This window comes from Felis catus, chromosome A1 (assembly GCF_018350175.1).
Source record: "Felis catus isolate Fca126 chromosome A1, F.catus_Fca126_mat1.0, whole genome shotgun sequence".
NCBI lineage: Eukaryota > Metazoa > Chordata > Mammalia > Carnivora > Felidae > Felis > Felis catus.
In genome coordinates this window covers 160,066,732-160,093,494 of record NC_058368.1, presented here as the reverse complement: position 1 = coordinate 160,093,494, position 26,763 = coordinate 160,066,732, and the positions used below count along the sequence as shown (strand labels likewise).

Here is a 26,763-nt window from a genome sequence, read left to right as displayed (position 1 = left end):
CAGACATTTGCAATTACCAGTGTGATACGATGGAAAATATTGATTTTATGATTTTAACTTTGACAAGAGTGTTTAACTTGAATTTTATAAAGCCTTTAGATTTAACTCCTAGATTACAGAGAGAACTGGTAAGGAGCAAGATACCACCACAAAAAAAAATGCATCAAACAATGTCAGACATTCTAAAGAACAACTAGTAAGACTTCAGCAAGTCAGAATGTCATCACAAAAGGTACTGTGGAAGAATGAAAGAGACTCAAGGGATTTAACAAGGTGGGTTTAGATCAGATCTTGATTCAGACAGACTACCTGCAAAAGGACAATAGATTTAAATATGGATTATTAGGTGATATTAATGAATTATTAATTGTATTAGTTGCCATAATGTCATTTTGGCTATGGAAGACTTTCACTTTTAAAGAAACATACTGAAATATTAGGATGGAATGTCATATCTATTTAACTTAAAATACAACATCACAGAATGTGTATGTACATACACATTCACTTTAATGTGGAAACTAAAAGCAGAATACGTACACCAAGGATACTGAGTTAGCATTTGGAAGACTGTTCATTCAAAAGCTCTTCAAAAGTAGCTGCTTCTGTCTTCAACTGTCTTTATCTCCAGTCACCAAAGTATTTATTAACAAACATAATGGTAGTTAGGACTTATTTTGCATTAGAGAAGTGACTGGTGTTCAGTGTACATGGGTTGTCTAGAAATATTTTATAAGCACACTGGCTGTGGATTCTATTACTATAATACTGTTAGATCTGCCTGGAGTAAACCTATGCACATTGCTTGACAGAGGACCCAAACAGAAAAGGAGATGGACTTCACTGTAAGTACAGACAGGTGGTGTGACCGAGTTGGTGTTAATCAATGCTAATCAGTGCTTGCTGAGTTCCAAAAGTCAGTCTGTGGCTTGCCTTAATTCTCACATTGTCATGTATCACTTCACACCTAGGGTGAAGGAAAAGAGACCTATACTCTTCACCTGGGGTCTAACTATTACCTAACTATTACAAGTCGTTAACCACCTACCAAAAGAACTGAATTCTGAAAGAGCAATGAATGTAGTGCTTATGTCAGTCTGAAATAGGTCTGATAGACTGCTGTCGAGAATAACTTCAGCTACCCAAGCGGGTTAACATTGTGTGGAGTGCAAAAACAATGATTGACTGGATGGAGAATTATTCTTAAAGATCTTAAGGTATGTAAAGACAAACCTCAAGACCGTGAAACTTCTGTTTTTGTCTAATTTAAATTAAGGGAAATTTCAAAAAATGATTGATTATTCTTTTATTTAGTTTTTCATATAAAATAACAACTGGATATCTATTTTCAATCCAAAGCTAAGGCTCCATTTAATCTCAACAGTCTCAAGGGATAGTTAAATTACAAATCCCTTGCCTTTTTCTTTTTACTACAAAGCACATCATACTCCCTAAGAGATTCCGATTACCTTTTTAACAGCACAAATGTATTTATGCTAGTTCTTTGAAGCTAATCATAAAACCATTTAAACCTATAATTCCCACCAAAGTGAAAAAAAAAAGGGATGTTTTATAGAATTTCTGGTCCCATTTAATTAATTGATCATAAATCATTGCTTGCCATTTGTATGCTAACTCTAAATAAGGCCAAGAAAAAAAAATCTCAGGTCTTTTGTTCAAAAAAGCATTCCTGGTACTGAATCTTGTCAAAATAATTCCCAGCTTTGTGGAAGCAGAGGAGAAAGAAGTTGCTTATCATTGGATCATTCAGGACTTGACACTCTTGCAGAGTAAGCAACATATTTTTAAAAATCAAAGGTCAAATGTCAAACCTTCCTGGTGACTTGTTTAAGATCCACTAGTCATTATTAGTTAGAGCGCTGTGGCTTTCAGTGTTTTCTATTATTAACCCTTTGTGCATGAAAGAATTTTTACTTCATATATTGTAATTTGAATTCAGTTACATGGTGTTTAAACATTTTTTTTTTTTTTTTGCCCCTTTTTATGTAATAGGCCTACTCCTGGCAAGTTGTCTGAACATCAAACACTTGTGGAGTATATATTTTAAACTTCACCAGGAGCCCTTACTTAAAATAATGGCATCTAAAACACACATTGAGGGGCGCCTGGGTGGCTCAGTCGGTCGAGCGTCCGACTTCGGCTCAGGTCAGAACCTCGCAGTTCGTGAGTTCGAGCCCCATGTCGGGCTCTGTGCTGACAGCTTAGAGCCTGGAGCCTGTTTCGGATTCTGTGTCTCTCTCTCTCTCTGCCCCTTCCCCGCTCATGCTCTGTCTCTCTCTGTCTCTCAAAAATGAATAAACATTAAACAAAATTTAAAAAAAATAAAAAAATAAATAAAACACAAATTGAAAAAAATAAAAAAAGATCTTATGTAGTAAGAAAAATCATTTACACTAAATTTATATTTGCTTTTAGGTATTAACTTTGTGTTTGAGTATATTTCAAGTGCACCTAGAATTCTAAATCAAGTAACACATAGCTTTTAATGAAACAAATGGAAATTTAAATTTATTAGTATTTCTTATATATGGACTTAAGAGTCAAATTTACAAGTGAACAATCGGTTGTTTCCTCTTATAACATCTGCAGAGTGAGGGTTGATTAGACCAACTGCAGAGAGGTTGATATACTTCCTTCAGGAAGGAGGTTGGCCGGGAGGTTGATATACTTCCTCCAGGCCAATACCACTACCATTCATGCTGCTTGTACCAGTGAAGGATGGTGCTTTGAGATATGACCATGTCCTTGACAGAGATAAGAAAAAGCAAAAGTGGCTCACAGCCCATCCTATTATTCTTATTTTTTTAAGTTTCTTTTCCCCACAGAGCAGACGCTAACATTTTCAGAAATATTTAAAGAAAATTAATAAACATGAAACACTACTTCAAGAAACACAAAAAAGTAGGTAAGAGTCTTCCGAGATCATCCACTTAAAGGTTGATAATAGACTTTGTTCAAGTCTATTGTTGAATCTTTTTTTAGACTATTCTTCCTTCCTATTTTAATCTACTTCCAGAAAACTGCTTCCTTTTGGCAGCTGATGATGTTAATTGTACTGTTGACTAAATTGCCCTAAGGATGAATATCATGTGTTTAACTGGCTTATAAACCTCCAGAACCTCGTCTCCACCCAGTATTTGCCATAAGAAAACAACTCCCCTTGGAGAGAGTTTCAGTCTTTCCTGAATCCTACCCAGTTATGAATCACAAAGAATTGTGTATTATGAATAAGCTTCCAAACATACCTGTCCCTTTTCTCTATTTAACAGACAATTATCTCTGATAGTTACATATTCATTGTATCCCTAAGCCTTCCTGATCAGTACAGGACTATATTTTTACCAAATAGTTTCTGGTTTTCTATAGAAAAGTCGAGTCTTAAAGGACCCAAACATTTCTTTTGTTTATTGTGTGTTTGTGTGTGTGTGTGTGTGTGCATGTGTGTGTGCACATGCACACTGTCTTCAAAGTTGATTGAAGAAGACAGTGCTTATTGGCTTTTTTAAATAATGTTTTTAATTATAAAATCACATGTTTCTGGTAGAAAGCATATAAAAATCACCTATTATTCCATGATCCAAAGATAACAGTAGTGAAATTGCCCTGTATATCTTTACAATATGTTATATATATATATTTATATATGTGTGTGTGTGTGTGTATGTATACATGTTTTACTCGATTTGCTTTTTTTAACAAAAAAGATTATATGACGCACGTATTTTCTTAGCCTATTTTTCCTCGAGCAATATATTATTGTATTTTCACATAGCAAAAAAATTTTCCTATAAATTGTTCTAATGTAATCACAGTAATAGGGTATTTTAAAGCAGCTAGACAGTGTTCATCTTATGCCTATTTTTAGAGGCGAAGCAACAGAAAAAAACCTATAACAACAAAAAATACATTGAGCTTTTTTATACATTTTTACATATCAAAGAAATTTTTGCCAAATGTCTACTATTTGCCTCTTATGTGCTAGGAAAACAAAGGTAAACAATGTATTCTTAGACCAGTTGTAATATGGCAAAGTCAGTCAAATATTGTTTTCTGTGTGGTAGGTACTATGACAGAGATAGGCCTAGAAGGTATATGAGCACAGAAAACGGACATCTAAATCACAATGAAGGTCTCTGGTTAAGTGACACTAACTAAATTCTGAAGGACAAGAGGGAAGGGTATTGGGGAGTGAAGAAACAACATAAGTAAATGGACTGTCTAGAAATATTCAGGTAATATTTCATAAACTTGCTCCATCAAAAAGAATCAGGATTCCTAAGCTCCATCCATGGAGATTCCAATTCACCAAATTTAGGGTCAGGCAAAGAATATTTAACAACACCTTCAAGAAACTCTTACTTTAAAGCAAAGTTTCAAAACAATTCTGGTCCCTCCAACTGGAAGCCTGGCTGTTTTAAGTAAAAAGGTAAGGAACCGGCAGCCATCAACAAGCCTTAGAAAGTGGCCAGAGATAGAATGTGTAGGGTAAGATTTGAGTTTATCCTGAGAGATAAAGGACAGAATCCAATCTTGCAGATCAGATTAGCATTTCAGAAAGATCATCCTGGAAAATGGAGTGTGGTGTGCAAGAAAAGCCGGTCTTGAGGCAGCTAATGTGGTAATCTAAGTAAGAAATTATGAAGACTTTAATCAAAAGAGTGGTTATAAGTAACAGAAAGAGAAGAACAAGAAATATTTAGGAAGTAAATGCCACAGGGTTTAGTGACTGATTGGTGACTGATTAGGGATTGTTGGGTGTGAGTGATCTAGGAAGACTCCCAGGGAAGTGAATTGGGAGACTGATAAGATATGGGCCATTCACCAAAACATAAGAAGAAAAAGGATGTTCTCATTTAGATAAACTGAGTTTTAGTAGATATTCAGGTATATAATTCAGTCTAAAACTCAAGTGAAAGTTTTGACATGAGGTATAGTTTGTGCTATAACTGTAGTGGAAGATGAAGCCATGCATCTGAGAAGAAAATAACCATAAAGCCATGGAGAAGCCAGTACATAATGTTTAAGCAGAAAAAAAGAAACCTACAATGGAGACTAAAAAGATCATCAACTTTTTTTTTTTTTCTTAATAAAAGGATGGTGTCACAGAAACTAAAGAGAAAGAAGAACTCGGGAAGGAGACAATATCTTTCCATGACATGTGCTACAAGGAAATCAGGAAGATAAGGGCAAGTGATGTCCACTGAACTGTGTCGTATGGAGGTCAGTGGTGAATGTATCAAGAATGTCTCCTTTAGACATGTTTCTCATGGGCGAGGCCAATCAAATGATTTCTTCCTAGGAGCTGAATCTTGAGTTTGACACACAGGAAGGGAAGGCAATTGAACCTGAGTTTGTAAGTGTATGTGACCATGATGGTCCACAGTTCCATTTTTTATGATCCTTAAACGTTCTGCCCTTGGGAGACTTGGTTATTTTGCATTTTCTTTTATGTTACACCAGTATCTTTCCAATGAATTCCACTTTTTTCCTGTAAGTTATTCTGAGTTGGTTTCTTTTGCTTATAGTTAAAACCCCAAACTCATAAAGTAGTCTTGTTTTTTGTTTTCATTTTTGATGAGATAAATAAAACATTGTTCTCTTTGTTTTCTGAGGTGAAGATGGTGGGGATGGGGGTGGAGGTGACTGATATAATGAACTCATTGAGTAGGCAAGATGGAATGGAGTCCAAGCCCCAGGTTGAAAAATGAGCCTTTAGTTGGGCACCTCTTCCATCACAAAGGGGAGGTAGAAATGTCAATTTGCTTATACATAAGAGGAAGAGGAAGATGCATTTCTCACTTCATACCTTTGGCATTTCTCAGATAAATGGCAGAACCATCATCTGCTGAGTCTGAGATAGGTTGATGGCAGAAAGGGGATCTGAGAGGAAAAGGAAGATTTAGAATAACCACTGTCAGTTTATCAGACACATGTTGACCATAACTGAGGCCCCAACCTTAGTTAGAAAGCAACAATATGTAGTTACCACAACTGTCACTATATATTTTTCTCCAGAAACTCTCAGCTGCTCAGTTCCAGTGCCAAAGAAACACAACGACTATATTAGAGTTGAAAGTAATATTGAAAGCATGATTTAAGTGGTGGACACCAGTGTCTGGGGTTGGACAGGAGAAAATGGGAAGACAGAGGAGGGTTGATTGATTAGGGGAAAATGAAGGATTCAAAGCTCATGGGGTCATGAGGTCAAAGAGCAAGCATAGTTCAAGTAAGGACAAGAAAGTTACCAGAAACAAATGGTGGAGAGAAGCAGATGCCTTGCTTACACATGAAGCCTAAATCTGGATCTCTCTACAGATGGAGGATTTGTGTCCATCCATCTTCTGTTCTATTTTTTTTTTCCTTAGAAGGATTCCTAATGTTTTTCTGTGACTTTCACCCACTGGGTGGATGACCACTTGGTGGGGCTCTTGCAGAGAAAATGTCAGCCTATCGGTTAAATTATGTAGTTTAGTTTGGCCTAGTACATTAAACAGGATTTATTGGGAAGCACTTTTTTGTTTTCATTTTTATGAGCTACCTATTCTCTATTGCTTCCAATGGAAAAATATCTGATCACTGGTACTCCCATCAACTAAGATTTGGAAAGGTTCTTTGATTTAACTCAACAATTACTGTTCTCTGTATTACCAGCCTAACCATAATCCTTTCTTTCTCTTTCTTCCCTGGCAGTAGAAATCACCTTTAAGAGAGAATCAAAAAAATGGACCATAATTAAGACATTACTCTTTTAGTCTTCCTCTATTAATAATATCTTTACTATCTTACCTCATAGGTTTAAAAAAATTCTCTTACTTAGTGCCACCCTTCTTTACCACTGACTATGAAACAATGATCTGTTGCATAAATTGCCACCTAGCTTTTAGTCCATAGCAGCCATGTATTAAAATTGTAAGGCCAGTAATTACCAGTAAGGAGAGTGGCGTTATCTGCTGTGACTTCCTGTTGAATTGTACTTTGAAAGTGTCTTAGCTGGTTAGCTTACTTGGATACTATGTGCCATAGACTACTTATTCTCCTTTCCCTGGCACAGTCCCTCCAAATGTGCCTTTATCTCTGCAAGGAGTGAATGTTGCTGAATTGCTGCATTTTCACCTCTATGACTGGCAGAAAAAAATCAACCACAAGGTTTTATTACTTGATGTTTATAGTTTCACCTTGGTTTATGACTGACAGCACATACTTTCTAATGTAGAGGGAGAAAAGCAAGTAAGTGCAATTAGACTGATAACTTTGCAACAAAATACTTATGTACTCCTCACAACTGACACCAGCAGTTGAAATTACTACACTGAGAAAAAGCCGTTTGTTAGGTATGCTGGGGAAAGACTTCCTACTGGCCAGAAGGTTGGATAAAGGATACTCTGTGGTGTCTTCCAGCTCAGAGAGATTATGTTCAAAATATCAACTTAATTGCAGGGCCTGTCAACAATTGGAGCGCAAAGGTTTGCTCCAGACCTACAACCCAGCCTTATTGGACTTAAGGGAGATATGACAGAATAGAACACAACCAGTGCGAAAAGAAATTAAGCCACATACCTGCATGATGATAGGGGCAGAGAAGAAATTGTTTACATGATATTGAGAGTGATTCTTGTATCATCTGAAAACATGTTGAAATCATATTATCTCATTATTTCTGATTTCTATTCAACTCTATGATGACTAAAGAAGATAGCTGCTATATTCTTTAATTGAAAAAGAAGGGAATTGATTGTGGAAGTTTTAAATTTTGACCTATGTAGTTGAATTGAATTGGAATTGAAACAATTGTCAGTCTTCCTAATGTCCAAGACAGGGAATTTACCAATTCTCAAAACTTTTCATTCCACAGACCTGTCAAGGGGACCTCCTTAATTTAATTAGCATCCCAAATTATTTTCTGGGTGCTTCATCATGGTGCTGCTTTCTTCTAGAAGACACACACATGCACGCCCAAACACATACACACAGAGTGGGATTTTTTTTGCTCCTATAGGAAATAGAAAATAGTCTCACCTTTTCTCAGTTTTATTTTCTTTCCACAAGAATGAGGAGTTGCCTATCAGAAAGAAATGAGCAAGAGCAAAATGAAAATAATTAGTGGAAAGAGAAAGCAAATTTGCAGGACAGGACCTTGAGAAGGAGGAGGAAAAGGTATGTGCAGTTGAGCTGAGCCATCATGTTCAATTTTCATTCTCTTGCAATGGCCTCAGGGATTAGCACTGGGAAGGCATTGCCCTAGTAGGGCAAGTGGGCAGGGGAGAAACATTGGACTGGATAAGAGGGTCAATGGCATAATCAGAACCTAAATAAAGAGGCATTAGTGTAGAAGAGAGTGTGTTTTGTTTTGGGGAAAAGAAGGGACAAGGATAGCATGTAAGAAAGATGTATAACTCTATTTGTATCATTCTTCAGTCCACTGACTCTAGTAACCTATAGGCATTATAATTTTAATCTCAGTCCCTTCAGAAAGAGAAGAGAGTATGAGACAATGACTTATATGCAAGAGATTATTTAAGAAATGATCTTAAGGATCAGCGATGGAGAGATTGAAGAGAATGAAACAGAATACAGGAAAATAGTACAGGGGATGTTCTGGAGTTGGACATGACCACAGGCAACCAGGGCATGATCCACTGGGACTTGCTACAGAGCCGTGTAGAATGAGCCTCAGAAGTGTGCATCCAAGGGATAGAAGAGAGTATCATTTACCCACTGGGGTCCTCCTTCATTGGTCAAGAGTTGCCCCAAACACATTAATTCTCTTGTATAACATGTGAGGCATCTCAGCTGCTGGGTAGAGAAGCTAGGACACAAGTGGAGGGTGAGAAGAATGATGTCAGTTTCCCCCTAGCTGAGGATGGTGCCTCGGTGATGGCTGGAGTGAGGCTATGAGTTGGTTGCCTATCCTACAATTAACCCTACCAGAGATTAAAAAATAAAAAGGTTCTGGGAATAAGAAGAAATGGAAAAATTGTAAGTTTATAAGGAAAAATTTATAGAGAAGGAAAACTGGCAGATATCACCAGTGATGGGACCAGATGATATCATATGCCTCCTGGTGTGATACACTGAGAAGGAAACATTGTTATTCTTATGTAGGATTCTGCCGAAGTGTGTAACCTGGATCTAATCATCAGGAAATATCAGACAAACTGAAATTACCGTGCATTTTACAAAATAAATGCTTTAAACTCTTAAAAAATATCAATATCATGAAATAGAGTGAGGAAGACAAAAATGATTTAAAAATTGCATGCAGTGTGTGATCCTGTTTAATCCTAAATGAGAAAAACAAGTTACAAAAGACATGATTAGAAAAATTTATAAAGTTTTAATAAGTCTGTTGATTAAAGTATTATGTCAATGTTAATTTCTTGATTTGGATTATTTTACTATAGTATGTAAGTGAATATCCTCATTCTTAAAAAAATATACACTGACATATTTGGGGGTAAAGGATAATGATGTTTGCAACTTTCAAATGGTTTAGAAAATTAGATAGATGATAGATGAAAGAGAGAGAGAAGTCAAATGTGGCTAAACAACAACAATGGGTGAATATAAGTGAAGTATACAATGTTCTTTGCACTATTCTTGCAACTTTTCCATATGTTTGAAACTATTATAGAAAATTTAAATGATTAAGCTCTAAATCAAATGGAATATACTGAGAGTTCAAAAGACCCTAGTTCTAGTCCAAGTCATTGATGCTTGTTAAGTTTGTTGAATTGTTGTAAGGACTAAATAAGGTAACATGCAAAAGAGGCTTGAAAAGTTTAAAATAACACAATTGTGTAGCCTTGTTAGAAATGGAAGCCTGACATTTGAAAGATGCCTTAATAGTTAGGGTGTCTGATCATGCATCATCTAAGTGGTGACAGATATATCCAGAGAAATGGAAGAATGTGTGGGATCAAATGAAAGAAGAAAGATTTCAGGTCATTTTCAGCTACTACTTCCCTTCCCCAAATTGGTTCCCTTCAACAGACATTTATTATCTAGGTACTAACTACCATGCATATTGCAAGAATGGCAAAGTTAAATGTCTTCTATCCTCAAGGAACTCAGAGTCTATCACAGGAGGATAAAACTACTGAAATAAAAATCTGTAATATGATGTGTTAAGAAATGTCTACAAAAACTCAAATAAGAAAAGCAATAAATCTGAGGTTTGGGGGCAGGTATAAGAGAGTTTCAGGCAGGAAGTAATTAATAGTTGAAGTGAGACTTGATGAATGAGGAGATTGCTTAGAGATAAGAAAAAACCCATTTCAGGCAAAGAGAAGGCTGAGGAAGGCACAAAAATACTTTACATGTTAGTCTCTTGGCATTCTTTGCCTCCTGTGTAACACCTCCCCACATAACCTCCTAACACACATGATGCCCTGATAATTCCCTCTGTTTTTATTTCTTTTCTATCAGTATCTTTGAAGTTGAAAGTATATTAAAATACTGAGTGGCCTACCACAGCCGTGAAGAATGAATGAAAGCTCCCAACAAAAGTTTGTTTGGGGGCTAATTCCCTTACATCTGGTCCTGGATGCCAAGGTTTTGGAATTGTGGAGGAAGAGGAGGAGGGGAAGGGGAGGGGGAGGGCAGGGGAGGGGGAGGAGAAGAAAACATCTGCATACCATGAAGTTTTCTTCTTTGCGTTGGGGTCTGGGTTATTTTACAGAGCATTTTGATCAATGGTGCAAATTATTTGAATTACCAATTCTGACCAAAGCTCTCAGAAATGATGTCAATGAATACACATGCTGTAGAAAGGAAAAGAAGCAAGACTTTTCATAAAGCCACAAAAAACTATTTTGGGATACCCAGAAGATGTCTGGGTTACTACGGAAAACGGTCAGCTATGTCCTGATTTAGGACTTAAGTGAAAGACACCTCTGTGGTTAATAATTTCACTTGTGACAAGGGAGCAGCAGCCCCTGGCGGGTATAGAGCACAGCGCTACACAGAGGTGCAAGTAGAGTTTCGGTTTCAATTTTGCTCTCCCTTTCTTTGAAATGATTGTAGCTTCTGCTTTTGAACAAACAGTAGCAGTTTCTGATCCCTGTTTTACTATACTGAAGACCAAAGTGAGAACTTGTTTTTGAGACAGGAAACGCTGGTGAAACTCCTAGCTCTATCAGCACTTTCTAAGCAAATTTAGGCACATTTCTTCCATTCTGGAGCTTTTAAGGTCTTCCTCTCCACAAGACATTCAGTGGAAGCTGGGAGCTAGAATAATTCTGACCCTGGGCATCAGAAGCCTAATCCTCTCATTTCATACCTGGAAAACTGAAATCGTAGCACTACTGACTTTTTTTTTAAGTGGTACAAAGACATACTAGGCAATGTCTTCAAAGTGTTCTAGTCATCTTGGAAAAAAATTATGTACTCTAAAATAGCAACTTGGAAGGCATTGTAAGAACCCTGCTCCAACTTTGCAATATATGGATCAAGTGTCATTTGCAGGACACAGTGATTTAAGATGGGTATTCTGGGCCTCTCATTTTGAAAAGTCACCGAAATGCAACCTGTTAGAACGGTTTTAGCTCTGTGGCCTTTAACTGCCAATTTATGCTAAAATAAGTCTTTTTTTTTTTTTATTCACATAAATTCTTCCCTCTCTTCTATTCTGTCCACCAACTCAATATATATAAGATCTCCTACTCAGTTTAGGCCATCTCTGGCTCTTCTGGAATATTCTATCCCTCTCAGGGCTGCCCTACACTTGCATTTTAAATGTAATTTACCTATAATGAAAATGATAGCAGTTTAAATATTCTCTACCTGTAATGAAAATGGTAGCAACTGGCAGGTAGGGGACATTTCTCAAACTCTGGGATTCTCAGATTCCATCCTCAGGATGGATTCTGAAATCCTCAGTGTGTTTCAGAAATTCTCTAGAGGTAGCTTTGTTAACATACAGCCACTTGTAGCCCATGTTGCTTTTTTCCTCCCTTGGGATGCATGGCCTTAATTAACAATATTTACCTTACAGAGTCCCACAGTGCCACAGCCTTATATGCCTTTTCCAGGTAAACCAGATGGAGCGAACTACTACTTCTGTTTCCAAACCCCTAGCCGAGCCTCTCTCCCACACAACAAACAAACTCTCTCTTTCAGTTAATACTTAAAAGCTACTCATCTGAGCTTTATTCTTTTGGCTTCATGGTTTAATTGCCGCTAAAATTAAAATGCTTTTTGCACTATTATTAATTATTTACACCTACTGCAGTGGAAGAATCTGAACAACAATTTTGATAGATGACTGCTTAAGACTTTGAGTGAATTAACTGTTATTGATCACTCTGGGAATGAATTAAGGGTCATTGTTCACTTGCTATGTTCTGAGCCCTTGACTGGACACTTTTTTAAAGGCACTTTTGGTATATTACTTTTTTAAAGTCTCACAATAATTCTGCCACGTTGGCATTCTTATTCCTAGTTTTCAGAAGGGAAAACAGGTTCAGAAAGTAGGAACGGTTTACTATAAGTGGTAGCCAGCATCTAAATTCATGCCTACGGGTCAGACACCTAAGCTGACAGACACTACAGTTTGGCACATGCACGTTCTTATCCTGGATGGTGGTAGGAAGAGCATGGATAAATAAGAACCAGAGATCTGAGGGGAGACTGGTTTGGGGTGCAGCAGAAGGAAACAAGAAAAACAGATAATGGTGAGGCACGTGGGTGGCTCAGTCAGTTAAGTGTCTGACTTTGGCTCAGGTCATGATCTCATGGCCCATGGGTTCAAGTCCTACATCAGGTTCTGTGCTGACAGCTCAGAACCTGGATCCTGCTTCAGATTCTGTGTCTTCCTCTCTCTCTGCCCCTCCCCTGTTAGTGCTGTCTCTGTTTCTCAAAAATAAATAAACTTTAGAAAAACAGATAAGGGAGCAAGAGAAGTGAAACATAAAGTGAAGAAGATCTACTCACCTTAGAATGTTTATTGAGTGATTACTTTAAATCTTGGTACAGGAAGGAAGAGACAAATGCCTCAAAGAGCTCAGGCAATAGCAGAAATGGCAAGCTTGGGGACCTGCGGGCCAAGGACAGGCTGCAAATGAGTGGTTCATTCAATGCTGGTCTACTCAAGAGTTTTTAAATTTTTTAATTAGCTGTCCATATTTTTCTGGGTTTTTTTCTTTTCTTTTTTTTCATATGAAATTTATTGTCAAATTGGTTTCCATAAAACATCCAGTGCTCATCCCAAAAGGTGCCCTCCTCAATACCCATCACCCACCCTCCCCTCCCTCCCACCCCCCATCAACCCTCAGTTTGTTCTCAGTTTCCAAGAGTCTCTTATGCTTTGGCTCTCTCCTACTCTAACCTCTTTTTTTTTTCCCTTCCCCTCCCCCATGGGTTTCTGTTAAGTTTCTCAGGATCCACCTAAGAGTGAAAACATATGGTATCTGTCTTTCTCTGTATGGCTTATTTCACTTAGCATAACACTCTCCATTTCCATCCACGTTGCTACAAAGGGCCATATTTCATTCTTTCTCATTGCCACGTAGTACTCCATTGTGTATATAAACCACAATTTCTTTATCCATTCATCAGTTGATGGACATTTACGCTCTTTGCATCATTTGGCTATTGTTGAGAGTGCTGCTATAAACATTGGGGTACAAGTGCCCCTATGCATCAACACTTCTGTACCCCTTGGGTAAATTACTACCAGTGCTATTGCTGGGTCATTGGGTAAATCTATATTTAATTTTTTGAGGAACCTCCATGCTGTTTTCCAGAGTGACTACACCAATTTGCATTCCCACCAACAGTGCAAGAGGGTTCCCGTTTCTCCACATCCTCGTCAGCATCTATAGACTCCTGATTTGTTCATTTTAGCCACTCTGACTGGCATGAGGTGGTAAGCATTTTTGTTTTTGTTTTTGTTTTCAAATAATTGGTACATGCACATGAAACAAACTTCAAAAAGTAATGAAGGATGTACAGTGAGAAGGAATTAATTTTTCCATCTTGGCTCCCAACCGCCCCCCATCCATCACAGAGACAAGCCTGTTTTCAATTTGTTTCATATCCTCCCACAGTTAATCTTTAAATATGTATAATATGTATGTATATATTATATATAATGTAAGCATATGTAGTATTTATTATATATATTCTTCAAGTTAAAGCATATACATGTTATTTTAAAAAACAAAAATGAAAATGGTAGCATTCAACATAAACTGTTTATTTTACATATTGCCTTTTTTTTAACAATATGTATTACGTCAGTATATATGGGCTGCCTTATGCACCCTAATGGCTACATAGCATTCCATGGCATTTAGGTACCATAAGTCATTTAACCAGATTCCTTTTGATGGGCATTTAAGACATTTCCAATATTTTACTATTAGAAAAGTGGTGCAGTGAGTGTCCTTACGCACATGTCATTTTGCATGTATGCAAGTATGTTCGTAGGGCAAATTTCTAAAAGTAGAATTGCTAAGTCAAAGATATGTACATTTATATATACTCAATTTTGACTGTCACTGCCAAAATGCTCCACATGGAGGTATTCTCAGCTCATGTTCCCACCAGCAATATATGAGAGCATCTATTTCCCTATACTACACTATTTGACTTTAGCCAATCTGTAGATGGAGTATTAAGTCTCTATGGTTTGTATTTGGATAGCCAACATTTTTATTTTTTTAATAATTCTTTAAAGTTTATTTTTATTTGAGAAAGGGATAGAGAGCAAGCAGAGGAGGGACAGAGAGAGGGAGACAGAACCCCAACCAGGCTCTGCACTACCAACACAGAGCCCGATATGGGGCTCGAACTCATGAACTGCAAAATCATGACCTGAGCTGAAGTCAAGAGTAGGACACTTAACTGACTGAGCCACCCAGGCGCTCTTGGATAGCCAACATTTTTAAATGCAGGGTATTTCATGAAAGAAAAAAAGATAGGGTTCCAATTCCCCTTTTTAAAAGTCTGAAATCTAGTAATTCTACACTCACATTCCCAGATGGTTAACAGCTGACTAATGACTAGTATCCAGAGATAAGGCATGTGTACTCAATATTGTGCCCTGCCCCCACACAAACATGCAACTCCATATTCTTCCCTAACCCCAAAGCCAGAAGCCACTTACCATTTATCATTTTTCAGTACAGCCTCATTTACCAATTTCTAGTACTTTTCTGGCTTTAGATACTTGACTTTTCAACTTGTCTAGAGAAAAACTAATAATAAAAGAGGGGCGCCTGGGTGGCGCAGTCGGTTAAGCGTCCAACTTCAGCCAGGTCACGATCTCGCGGTCTGTGAGTTCGAGCCCCGCGTCAGGCTCTGGGCTGATGGCTCAGAGCCTGGAGCCTGTTTCCGATTCTGTGTCTCCCTTTCTCTGCCCCTCCCCCGTTCATGCTCTGTCTCTCTCTGTCCCAAAAATAAGTAAACGTTGAAAAAAAAAAAAATTTAAAAAAAAAAAAAAAAAAAAAAAGTCTGAAATCTAGTAATTCTACACTCACATTCCCAGATGGTTAACAGCTGACTAATGACTAGTATCCAGAGATAAGGCATGTGTACTCAATATTGTGCCCTGCCCCCACACAAACATGCAACTCCATATTCTTCCCTAACCCCAAAGCCAGAAGCCACTTACCATTTATCATTTTTCAGTACAGCCTCATTTACCAATTTCTAGTACTTTTCTGGCTTTAGATACTTGACTTTTCAACTTGTCTAGAGAAAAACTAATAATAAAAGAGGGGTGCCTGGGTGGCTCAGTCGGTTAAGCGTCCCACTTCGGCTCAGGTCACGATCTCGCGCTCCATGAGTTCGAGCCCCCGTCAGGCTCTGGGCTGATGGCTCAGAGCCTGGAGCCTGCTTCCGATTCTGTGTCTCCCTCTCTCGTTGCCCCTCCCCCATTTATGCTCTGTCTCTCTCTGTCTCAAAAATAAATAAACGTTAAAAAAAATTTAAAAAAAATAATAAAAGAGAAAACGAATAAAGCAAAAAAATAAATACAGTAGATAAAAGAGACTGAATGGTAGGTGAATATAGAAGAAAGGTATGTTAACACAGTTCATGAACAACAAATTTCAGGCTCTTATGAATGATCAATCAGTCATCCCTCTAGAATTTTATTATCAGATTATTCACGCAAATTTAATCCAGCATTGAATTAATTTTGTGCCTCTGGCACAAACATCTCAGAGTAACTGAAAATTGGGGGGACAGCTCTGAATGTGAATCTAATCTTATAACAAACTTCTCTGGCTTTCTAGAAGGCAACTATCTTCTAAATACCCAGGTGCAGGAAGCATCACATTGCTTTATTTTCCTAAATCAGATTAAATTTGGAGTCACACCCATCCTCACACAGGAAAGAAAATCAGCAGGTGTTAGTTGTCATGGGGAGACAACTGAGGAAGTCCTCCCTGAGGTGGGTTGATGCTGCCCTGATAACTTGGAGAAGGACTCCAGTCTGCATTCTGTCATTGTCTAAAACCTGTGATGTCCCCTGAAGACCAGCAATCCACTCCCTTCATGGTAATTATGGACACAGGGAATTTTTGCCATGATTCACTTTACTTTCCCCCCCTGACAAAACAGAGGCAGGAGGAGACGTTCTAACTGAGGCCTTTAGAAATAAATTGCTGGCTACTCCTCTCTTGTTCGGGGAAAGGAAATGCCTTATTCTTCCTTTTTTAATTCACAGTGGGGAAAAAAACCACATCTCTTTGGCTTTGATTTTCTCAATAACTCAGGCTGCTGCCAAAGGAAGAAAGTTCTCTGTAAATTCTGCAATTTAAAAGAAGATTACGTCTTTTTTAGATTGGATCCATAAAATAGATCAGGTCCTAGATTAACCAGGCCAATCTAGAGAATATTTAAATTGCTCTATATGAACCTCACTGTCAAGAATCCTTGGCTGTGCATTGAGCCCTTTTTCTGTAGAACTATTTTTGGAAATACATCTAGCCTGGATCTGAGGGTCACTATCTTGAAATTTTTGCCACGTATTAATCTCTTCAATGCTTATCTGTCATTTAATCCATTCTCTTCATGACTGTAAAATGATCTGTTTGAAATAAAAGATAGTTACATTTACTATCCTCAAGCTTTCAGTTGAAGGGAGGAATGTGGAGGGGAGGGGAGGACAGTTAAATTCAGGTTCAATTAAAACTGGGAACCAGATATGAGTCAGAAAAATCATTACTCATACGGATTTTCCTTCTTTTCACTACAGACAGACTGCCAAATACATATGTATCCAAATAAGTCTTCCTTTCCTGAAATAAAGTTACTACAGAAAAATAAATCCCAGGGCAAAGAATAAGGATATACATGACAGTTTACCTATTTTTATAAGATCTCAGCAATTGACTACAATCGAATACTTTGTTCAATGCCCATTTACCCCAATATTTTGTGATATTTCTAATAAACAATCTGAAATTCTTGAGACCAATAGGAAAGAAGGTATTTTTTTCCAATAACTAAAATTTATCCAATATTACATTTAAACTAGTTTTAGTTATAAGATTAGTTGGTTCTCAAAAGTCCATTTTATTGTTTCTGCTTTAGAGATAAGTGTACAAAGTTGGAATCCTGTTTACATCTCATGTAGGAGAACAGTTAAGGCTATAAAAACTCAACCCTGTACCTTGCCCCCTCAAGTGTAAGCCTGCATCCAGAATTCCAGCTTTGAGAATGTTAAGTTGGATTTGCAGTGATTGGGTCTCCAACAAGGCATTTAATATTTTGATGAGAGACTTTTGCACTAATTTAATGCAAAATGGTTATAGATAAATAATTTTTACAGAAGAAGGTTTTCCAGAAATAAAGTTGTTTTTAAATCAGAATGATGTCATAGTAAAGCCGTATATCAAGAACAATTACTTAACATGTGGTCTGTGAAAATTAAACCCATTATAGATTTTCTGCGATGAGTCACCACAGTTATAGTCACTGAATAGTGTCAACAGTGCAAATTTCGAATAGAATTTCCAGTTCATAGAAATTTTGGCACCTTTTATACATAAAACATTTCAGATTTCTCCACGTCCCACATGTTTTGTTTTGTTTTGGTTTGCATGGATTCAACTTAGAGCTTCTCCAGAACTCTCTTAGGGAGAACAGCTTCCCTCCACCATCCCAGGCTGCTATTCCCTCTTTTTTCTTTATCCATCTGACATCATTTGCTTTCTACCTTCCACACATTCCACATATCTTACCTATTTAAGAGTGATGTTATGATTTCATTACCAAAACAAATAAAACCAAAAAAATAAATAAAACTTTCCTGTCATTTCAGTGGGAACTTGACAGGGAAGCATGGTCTTTCTTTTTGAACACTTTCAGTGCCTCTTTATCACCTATTTACAAAAATAATAATAATTTCCTCAGCCTAGTATTCCTGCCCTAGAAGATCTCTCCAAACTTCCTGTGTTACTTCCAAATCATTGTTCAATAAAACTGCTACCATGAGTTCAGTTGTGTCCCCTGAAAAGATATGTCAAAGTCTTAACCTACCGCAAAATGTGACCTTATTTGGAAACATGGTTTTTACAGAGGCAATCAACTTAAAATGAAGTCCTTATGATGGGCCTTAATCCAGTATGACTGGTGTCCTTTAAAAGGGTGAACTTTAGACAGAGACAGACATGAACAGAAGGAAGATGATGTGAAGACCCAGGGAGAACTCCATGTAATGATGGAAGACTGGCGTGATGCATCTGTAAGCAAAAGAACGCTGAAGATTTCTGGCAAACCACCAGAAGCGAGGAAGAGGCAAGGAAGAATTCCCCTAGAGGTTTCGCAGGGAGTATGGCCCTGCCAACAACTTGATTTCAGATTTCTAGCTTCCAAAATTGTGAGATAATAAATGTCTATTGTTTTAAGCCCCAGTTTTTAGTAGTTTGTTACAACAGCCCTGGGAAACTACTATAATGGTCAAGCAAATTTCAAGCTTCTCTTAATATTATTTATTTTGCTTCTATTTTTTTCTTCTTTAAAAAATGATATCCTTTTATAGAAACCCAACTATATCTTACTTCCTCTGTTGCCACTGTCCCTTGGAAAAAACAATCATTCCTTGGAATTGGAACTCTTATTGCATTTCCTGTGTTCTTAATACTGACAATTCATTATATCCCATAGGTATTTAGCTTGAATGCATATGTTCTTTTCCTTATACTAGACCTTGAACAGTGGCTGTGTTTTATCTTTTGATATTTCTTAGGTTAGCATTGATTTATGTAAAAGTACTGAATGAATATTTTTAGTGACATGATGTTGTCTCACAACTATATTTTAAATAATTCAGTGAAACATGGTAAACACAAATGACCATATCATTCAAATAATGTTTTTAAGTTTTTTTCATGTTTATTTATTTATTTTCAGAGAGAAGGGTTCGGGGGTGGGCATGCACAGGGGAGGGGCAGAGAGAGGAAGAATCCCAAGCAGGATCTGCACTGTCAGGGCAGAGACTGACATGGGGCTTGATACCAGGAACTGTGAGATCATGATTTGAACCAAAGTCAAGAATCGGACACTCAACCAACTGAACCAGCCAGGTGCCCCAAGAATTATTTTAATGTACTCTAATTCCACAAGTAATACACCCAACAGTACAAGCTTTTTCTTCCAATTAGTTTTATATGTTTGTGTAAAGATCAAACTTAGACTCATAGTATATATATATATATATATATATATATATATATATATATATATATATATATTCAGTTCTATATTCCACTTTAATCATTTACTATTCCTTTAATAATGATCATAAAATCTTTTTCTTCCATTTTTATATGCTTATGTGGTATTTAAAGACTAAACTTAGAATCATAATATGCACTCCGTTTTTTAATTCAACTTCATTTATTTAGCAATGTACTCTGAGAAATTCCCATAAATTTAAAAAATATTTAAAAGCATTATTTTTATTATCTGTTGTGGTGGTTAATTTTATGTGTCAACTTGACCAGACTAAGGTTATGTCCAGATAGCTGGTAAAATATTACTTCTCAGTGTGTCTGTAAGAGAGTTCCTGGAAGGGATTAACATTTGATTCAATAGAATGAGTAAAGAACATCAGCTCTCATCAATGTAGATGGGCATTATCCAATCTCTGGAGGGGGGCTACATTGAACAAAAAGGCTCAGGAAGAGCTAATTCTCTCTTCTTGAGTTGGGAATCCATCTTTTGGAAATCAGATATCAGAGCTCTAGGTCTTTGTCCTTCGGACTCTGGGACTCACACCAGGGGCTTCCTGGTTCTCACGCCATTGGTTTCACACTGAATTATAGCACCAGCTTTCTTTGTTCTCTAGCTTGCAGATAGCAGATTGTGGGACTTCTCCACCTCTATAACTGCATAAGCCAATGTCTATAATAAATTTGCATATTAATTTATTCATAATTTATAGTGAATTTATTATAATCATATATGTGAATTTATTATACAAATAGATGTATTTATATAGAAAGAAAGAGTATCGGGTATAAAGACTATGTGTGTATGTATACATATGGTATCATAGAATATATAATTTTCTCTGTTTCTCTGGAGAACACTGACTAATATAGCTATTTACTATTGCAATCATATGTTTATACCATGTTTTAACAATTCTCCTCTTTAAAACCAATATAACCCCAAGAGTAATTTTACTCTTATAATTTCATGAAGATTATTTTTGTTCTTTGGTAACATCTAAGATCACTTTCTTGAGTAGATTACTGGAAAAAGAATTCCTAGATCATTGGTATGGATATATCTGTGATTCTCAACACAAGTCATCAATTGCTCTTCATATCTGCTATTCTGGTGTAAAGTACCATGGGGGTGCCGGGGTGGCTGAATCTGTTGAGCATCTAACTCTTGATTCTGGCTCAAGTCATGATCTCAGGTTCGTGGGATCGAGCTCTTTGTCGGGCTACATGCTGAATGTGGAGCCTGCTTGAGATTTCTCTTTCCCTCCCTCTGCCCCTCTCCCCAACTTGCGCTTTCTCTCTCTCCCTCTTTAAATTAAAATAAAAATGTTTTAAATAATAATAAATAAATAAATAAAGTCCCACCAGGAGTGTATAAAAAGCACTATCACACCTTAACCTTGAAACATTTTGGTATTATAACTTTTAATGGTAATACAATGAGTAAAATTGTTATACTGGCCTAATTTTTTGATTACCTGGAATGGTAAATGTTTGTTAGTCATTTATATTGCTATGAATTTTCTTTTTAAGCTCTTTAGTTAGTTATTTTTCTATTGTGGTATTTGTATTTTTCTATAAGAATAGGATGTCTTCTATCTGTAGTCTAGGCTCAAGTTTAAAGCTGAGGCCCAGAGGCACAATGTATCCTCCATGATAAATAGCAACATCAAAATGCCACCAAAAATTGAGACCAGACAGTTCCTCTCTTGCCAAGGTTTATGAAGAGGCAGTAAAAACAACCCTATTTCTCCCAGCCTCTTCCCACTCACTGGTTGCCACTCCAGATAAAGCACAGGACTAGAGAGCACAGAATAAGTTTCAGAATTACTGTTTTTGAGTATTTGAATACTGGACAGTTTTTTTAGTGTTTCCTCAACCCCTACACCCATTCCCTGAAGTCGTTCCCACTGGCCAGAGACACAGCTTTTGGTGGTACTAAAGATGGGGATATGAGGTTATGGTTTTAAACTATTTAGCATCTGCTTAATAACAAAGCGACTAGAAGGTTTTGGAACCTGTCCAAGAAAGTGTTAAGGGATGAAAAAGAAAATTTGACACAGCACACTTTTAAACAACAATGTAACAAAAAAAGGAAGTCTTCATTTTTATACCTGAGCAAGTAGAAACAGCTCAATGATCTGTTATACTCATTAATGTAATGTACTTTTTACTTTGACAGTGTTAATATGTATTGAAAATAGTTTTCTCAATTTGTCCTTTGCCTTTTATTTAAATTTGTTATTTAATGTCCTCTGTTACATGAAAACTATTGGTCCTCCTTGCACTTTAAATGAATTTTTTACCATGCATGATTTGTAACTCCATGCTTTGATCATTTGAGAACTGTTGGTTCACTGAGTTACTCAGACCTTCCAAATAGTGACACATTTCATTACCCAATATCAAAAATAACATCACATTTATTAGTATCACCATAAAAAGCATTTTTAAAATCTTTATTTCAAAGCTTTTAAGCTCACAAGGGTGGATGTTTCCCAAAATTCTAACTTTTAATTGAAAGTTACAACTTCTTCATTGAAAACAAAATACTGTCATTTATTGTCCTTGAAGTAACAGGCTCACTTCATTCATTATTGAGAAAATATCTGCCAAATATGCAAATCTGAATAATCCTAATGTGTCTGTCAATAGCCCTTTCATGTAAAAATGGTACCCTTCCATGAGAAAAAGTATGTAGTTCAGCTTACAACTTACACAGTCACACAAAACAAACGTATTTTGGTATGTAACAAAAGTGCTATATGCAAGACTTCTCATTTGGCACATAGAATATTAAGACGACATGTGCTAAAGACTCAAGTTTTAATAAATTTAATCATTTTACTACCTCATCAGCATCTTCTGTGAACAATTTTTTTTTTTCTGTGAGTGCCTAGTAGTGAATTATTATTTGACTCTTAGTCCAATTTGGTGCCATTTCCTTGATGCACGCGAAAGGACTAAAGATATTACCCACTATTGGTTTTGCGCCATCAGTATAAGTGAACACTACGAAAATGACAAATGATATCTTAGTTCTATATGAATACAGTTTGATCTCACAGCCTTCCTTAAGGAGTCTTTGAGATTCCTAAGTTTCCATGGGCCACACATAGAGAAATACTATTGTACGGGATACTACAATAGTGAATATAATATTACTAGGTTCATTGATGGTAGTACTGATAGAGGTATTTCAGGAAGGGAAGGTACATTTTGAAAACTTATCCAAATGTATCCCAAATAAGAATGTATTTAAAGTAATCAACCTGCTACCAAATTACTGGCTGCTCTTTCAAGGGAATATCGCCATTTCAGAGATTTGGTGATGAACTATGCTATTGACCAGTCAAGCACTCAGCAACGGTGGTAGCCAGATGAGCTTTGATGAGAGTAAGTTTATGGTGTGGGGTCCCTGTATAATCCCCACTCCTGCTATCAAGCCACTTTGTAAGCTCTTAAGTAAGCCACTGAAAATAGTGGCTAAGTGTTATCCACATAATCAGTCATTATGTCTGGCTAACAATTGCCAGATTCCAGTTTGTGACTTTTGGTAGGAATTCACATGAAACAAATCTTCATATACTGTCCTCATTTCTAAGGGGTACATCTACATACGTCTTCCCCAGATGTCCTTGTCTCCAATCTTCCAGTATTATAATTTACAAGTCTCTGAATATCCAGCATCAACCACTAGCCCCTACTCATGTAATCCATACCTCTGGCCCTCTCTCCCTTCAGGCACAGTGGGCAAGCAGACATACTGCTTGAAGTTCTTCTCAGTGAAAGTATTTCATTTCCTTACTATCTGTCCAGACCACCCCTGAATTGGGCCATAATTATGCTGCAATTCACGTCTATCTGTGGCAGTATACCATGAAAAAGCATCTGTAAACTGGGCCTGAAGTTCCTCTTCCTCAGTCATCTGGTTAGAGGGAACTCCTCATGAGATCACTGATGTCAGGAAAAGTAGGAGAAGGTGTCATGAGAGTCTGAACCTCAAATGATACAAATTATATATTTAAAAACTCTTTGAGTTTGGTCTCACACCACTATTTCTTTATGATGGAGTACTGTTCATGTCCAACTTTAAAACTTTTTAATGTTTATTTATTTTTTAGAGAGAGACAGAGACAGAGCAAGCAGCGGAGGAGCAGAGAGAGAGGGAGGCACAAAATCTGAAGCAGACTCCAGGCTCTGAGCTGTCAGCACAGAGCCCGACATGGGGCTCGAACTCACAAACTGTGAGATCATGACCTGAACCGGTCAGGTGCTTAACCAACTGAACCACCCAGGCGCCCCTCCTGTCCAACTTTAGAGCTTTGTGGATCACATAATACCCAGCTCATGACAGTCATCTCCTATTGCCTGGTCACTTGGTGTTCCATGACTAGGTATTTAGTCCCAACCAGAACTAAATGATACTAGTAGCAAGAAAGGTGCCATTTCTCACAAGGAGAATGGATACTTGCGTGGTTTTGCTTTAAATTCTAGGTGCATGGATTTTCATTCTCTATAGGGATTTGCCAGAAACTTCATTGGACAGGCCAAAAAAGCCACAGACCTGCTGATTCTAACTGGTAGACAAGCTTGTATTGAATCCTGGACCAGCTTCAGAGCTTTCTTTTCCTCTGAGTGCCATTTGAAACTTACTAAACGTGCAAAGAAAATCACTCAAATGAGGCACATATTGGTTCCAGAACCCAAGGAGGCCTGCAAAGTATTATATCTCTTTCTTAATGCTAGTAGGTAGAAGATATATTAACTTAACTTTTACTGGGAAAGAAAGATCTCAATGTATTTCAACCCTCTAGAGCCCTAGAACCCCATCAAGTTTCCATGGGCTTATCTCCTACCTTCTGGCACAAATATTTGCTACTTCCTGCCCAATAGGTCTCTTAGCAAGATTTCATAGATTTTGTAGTCTGGATTATGCCAGAGAGCCTTAGAGCTAAAGGCAATAGTGAATATGTTTTGTTGATCTGACCATGTAGAAGCAAATTGCTTCTTGATTGATAAAGAGAGAATAAAGTATTTGCCAGTGCACTAGCTGCATATCACTTGTCAGAGATCATGTCGTTTTGTTCCAGTAAGGAGACCATGTCTATAAAAGCAGCAGCATTTAGGGTCATCACCTGATTAAGTTTATGAAAATCCTCTACCACTCAGGCCAAGTCAACACGTGAATCTCTCCAGACTTTCATGGTGACATTAATCTCCATAGACCCCCTCAGGGAAGTGGTATTGCCTTTGATTCACTATTTTGGCTGAGCAGGGCAATTCCAGTGGTTTCCATTCAGTCCATCCTATCATATAAGCCATTACTTCACAGGCCAAGGAGCCAATGTGCAGTCTGTTGGCTTGTAAATGTGTTCTATACCTTGGTAAATAATCTATGTCACTTTCAGGAAGGTAAAGAGGATATTATGAAGTATACACTAATGAAAGAAGGGAAGCATTCTTCCTCAAAGGAACCCTATTCACATCTCGATTTTGGATATCTATTTCTACACCGGTACCAAACTGTTTCTATTAATACAGCTTTATAATGTGTCTTGACAACTTGTAAGGCAATTCCCAATTTCTTCAGAGATTTTTTGGTGGTCTTACGCATTTGCTTGTCCTAATGAATTTTGGAATCCATTTGGCAAAATTCACACACAAAAAAATTCAATTAACATTTTTATCAAGACTGTTTGGATCTGTAAAATAATTCAGGAAACACTGTCTTTTTAAAATTTTTTTTTCAACGTTTATTTATTTTTGGGACAGAGAGAGACAGAGCATGAACGGGCGAGGGGCAGAGAGAGAGGGAGACACAGAATCGGAAACAGGCTCCAGGCTCTGAGCCATCAGCCCAGAGCCCGACGCGGGGCTCGAACTCCCGGACCGCGAGATCGTGACCTGGCTGAAGTCGGACGCTTAACCGACTGCGCCACCCAGGCGCCCCAACACTGTCTTTTTAAAAATAACATTAGGTTATCTCATCACTGAACATGATATAGCTACTTATTTGGATATTTTATATCTTTTATTAAATTATATAATTCTCTTATTAGTTTTACTGCTAATTGGTCTCACATAAAAAATGTAAAACTTTTATGAACACATATTCTCATCTAGCCACTCCCCTTCTCCCCTTTACAGGCAAACTTCTTGAATTACCCACACTACCTTTCATATTTACTCTCCTTACTTCTTCTTAAACTAATGTAATTTGGATTCAATGAGCCCCACTTTATCAAAACTGCTCAGTCACCAAAGACATATATAAGCTAAAAAAATCCAAAAGCCTTGTCTTGATGCTTATCTTTCTCGACTTTTAAAAATTTTACATGTTTTCACTTCCAATTTCCAGTTCTGCATGTAAGGAACTTGGAAGTTGCCACTCCATTTTAATGACAAGTAAAAAGCCAAACAAACTAAAAAATCAACAATTCTACAACTCTCCTTGGATCCACAGAAAAGAGAGGACATGGGGAAAATTGCTCCCCCAAGATTAGAGAGACAGATAAGTGAATATAGGGAGCAGCAGCTTACTAGGCCAGAGACTCAGGAGCAAAAATTGCCTGGGAACCACTGCCAGGATAGGAAAGCCCTAACTGTAATTGGCTGATGCTGGAGGCCAACAATGGACAAGACTGAGAGCTAAAAACTCCAAGGTGACCCAGTCATAGAAAGGTCCCCCAAATATTGTGAGATTTATCTCCAATAGCTGGACCAGTTTCCCACACTAAATATGTGATTAAAATTCCCTTGTGCTTCTGGCAGAAAGAGGGGGGAAGAACCATTTTTTAAAATGTTTATGAATTTATTTTGAGATAAAGAGAGAGAGAGAGAGAGAGAGAGAGAGAGAGAGAGAGAAAGAGAAAACATGAGCTGGGGAGGGGCAGAGAGAGAGGGAGAGAGAGAATCCCAAGCAGCTCCATGCTCTCAGAATGGGGCTCGATTCCATGGAGTATGAGATCATGACCTGACCTAAAATCAAGAGTTGTACTTTTGAATGACTGAGCCACCCAGGTACCGCAAAAAAGAACCATTTTTAAATACACCAGAG

At 37.4% G+C, this 26,763-nt stretch overlaps 1 long non-coding RNA gene across 6 annotated transcripts in view; it reads right to left on the bottom strand.

The window, feature by feature from the left end:
- The window catches only part of LOC109502465, a 99,321-nt gene that overhangs the window by 14,717 nt on the left and 57,841 nt on the right, over positions 1-26,763 (bottom strand). For 5 of the 6 annotated variants that reach the window (XR_006583392.1, XR_006583385.1, XR_006583390.1 and 2 more), the window contains 3 exons: positions 12,952-13,054; positions 8,038-8,080; positions 7,579-7,642 (listed from right to left, as the gene is read on the bottom strand). This is a non-coding gene — a long non-coding RNA (uncharacterized LOC109502465). The remainder of the gene's footprint in view (positions 1-7,578; positions 7,643-8,037; positions 8,081-12,951; positions 13,055-26,763) is intronic. The other variant, XR_006583393.1, reaches the window with a different exon arrangement.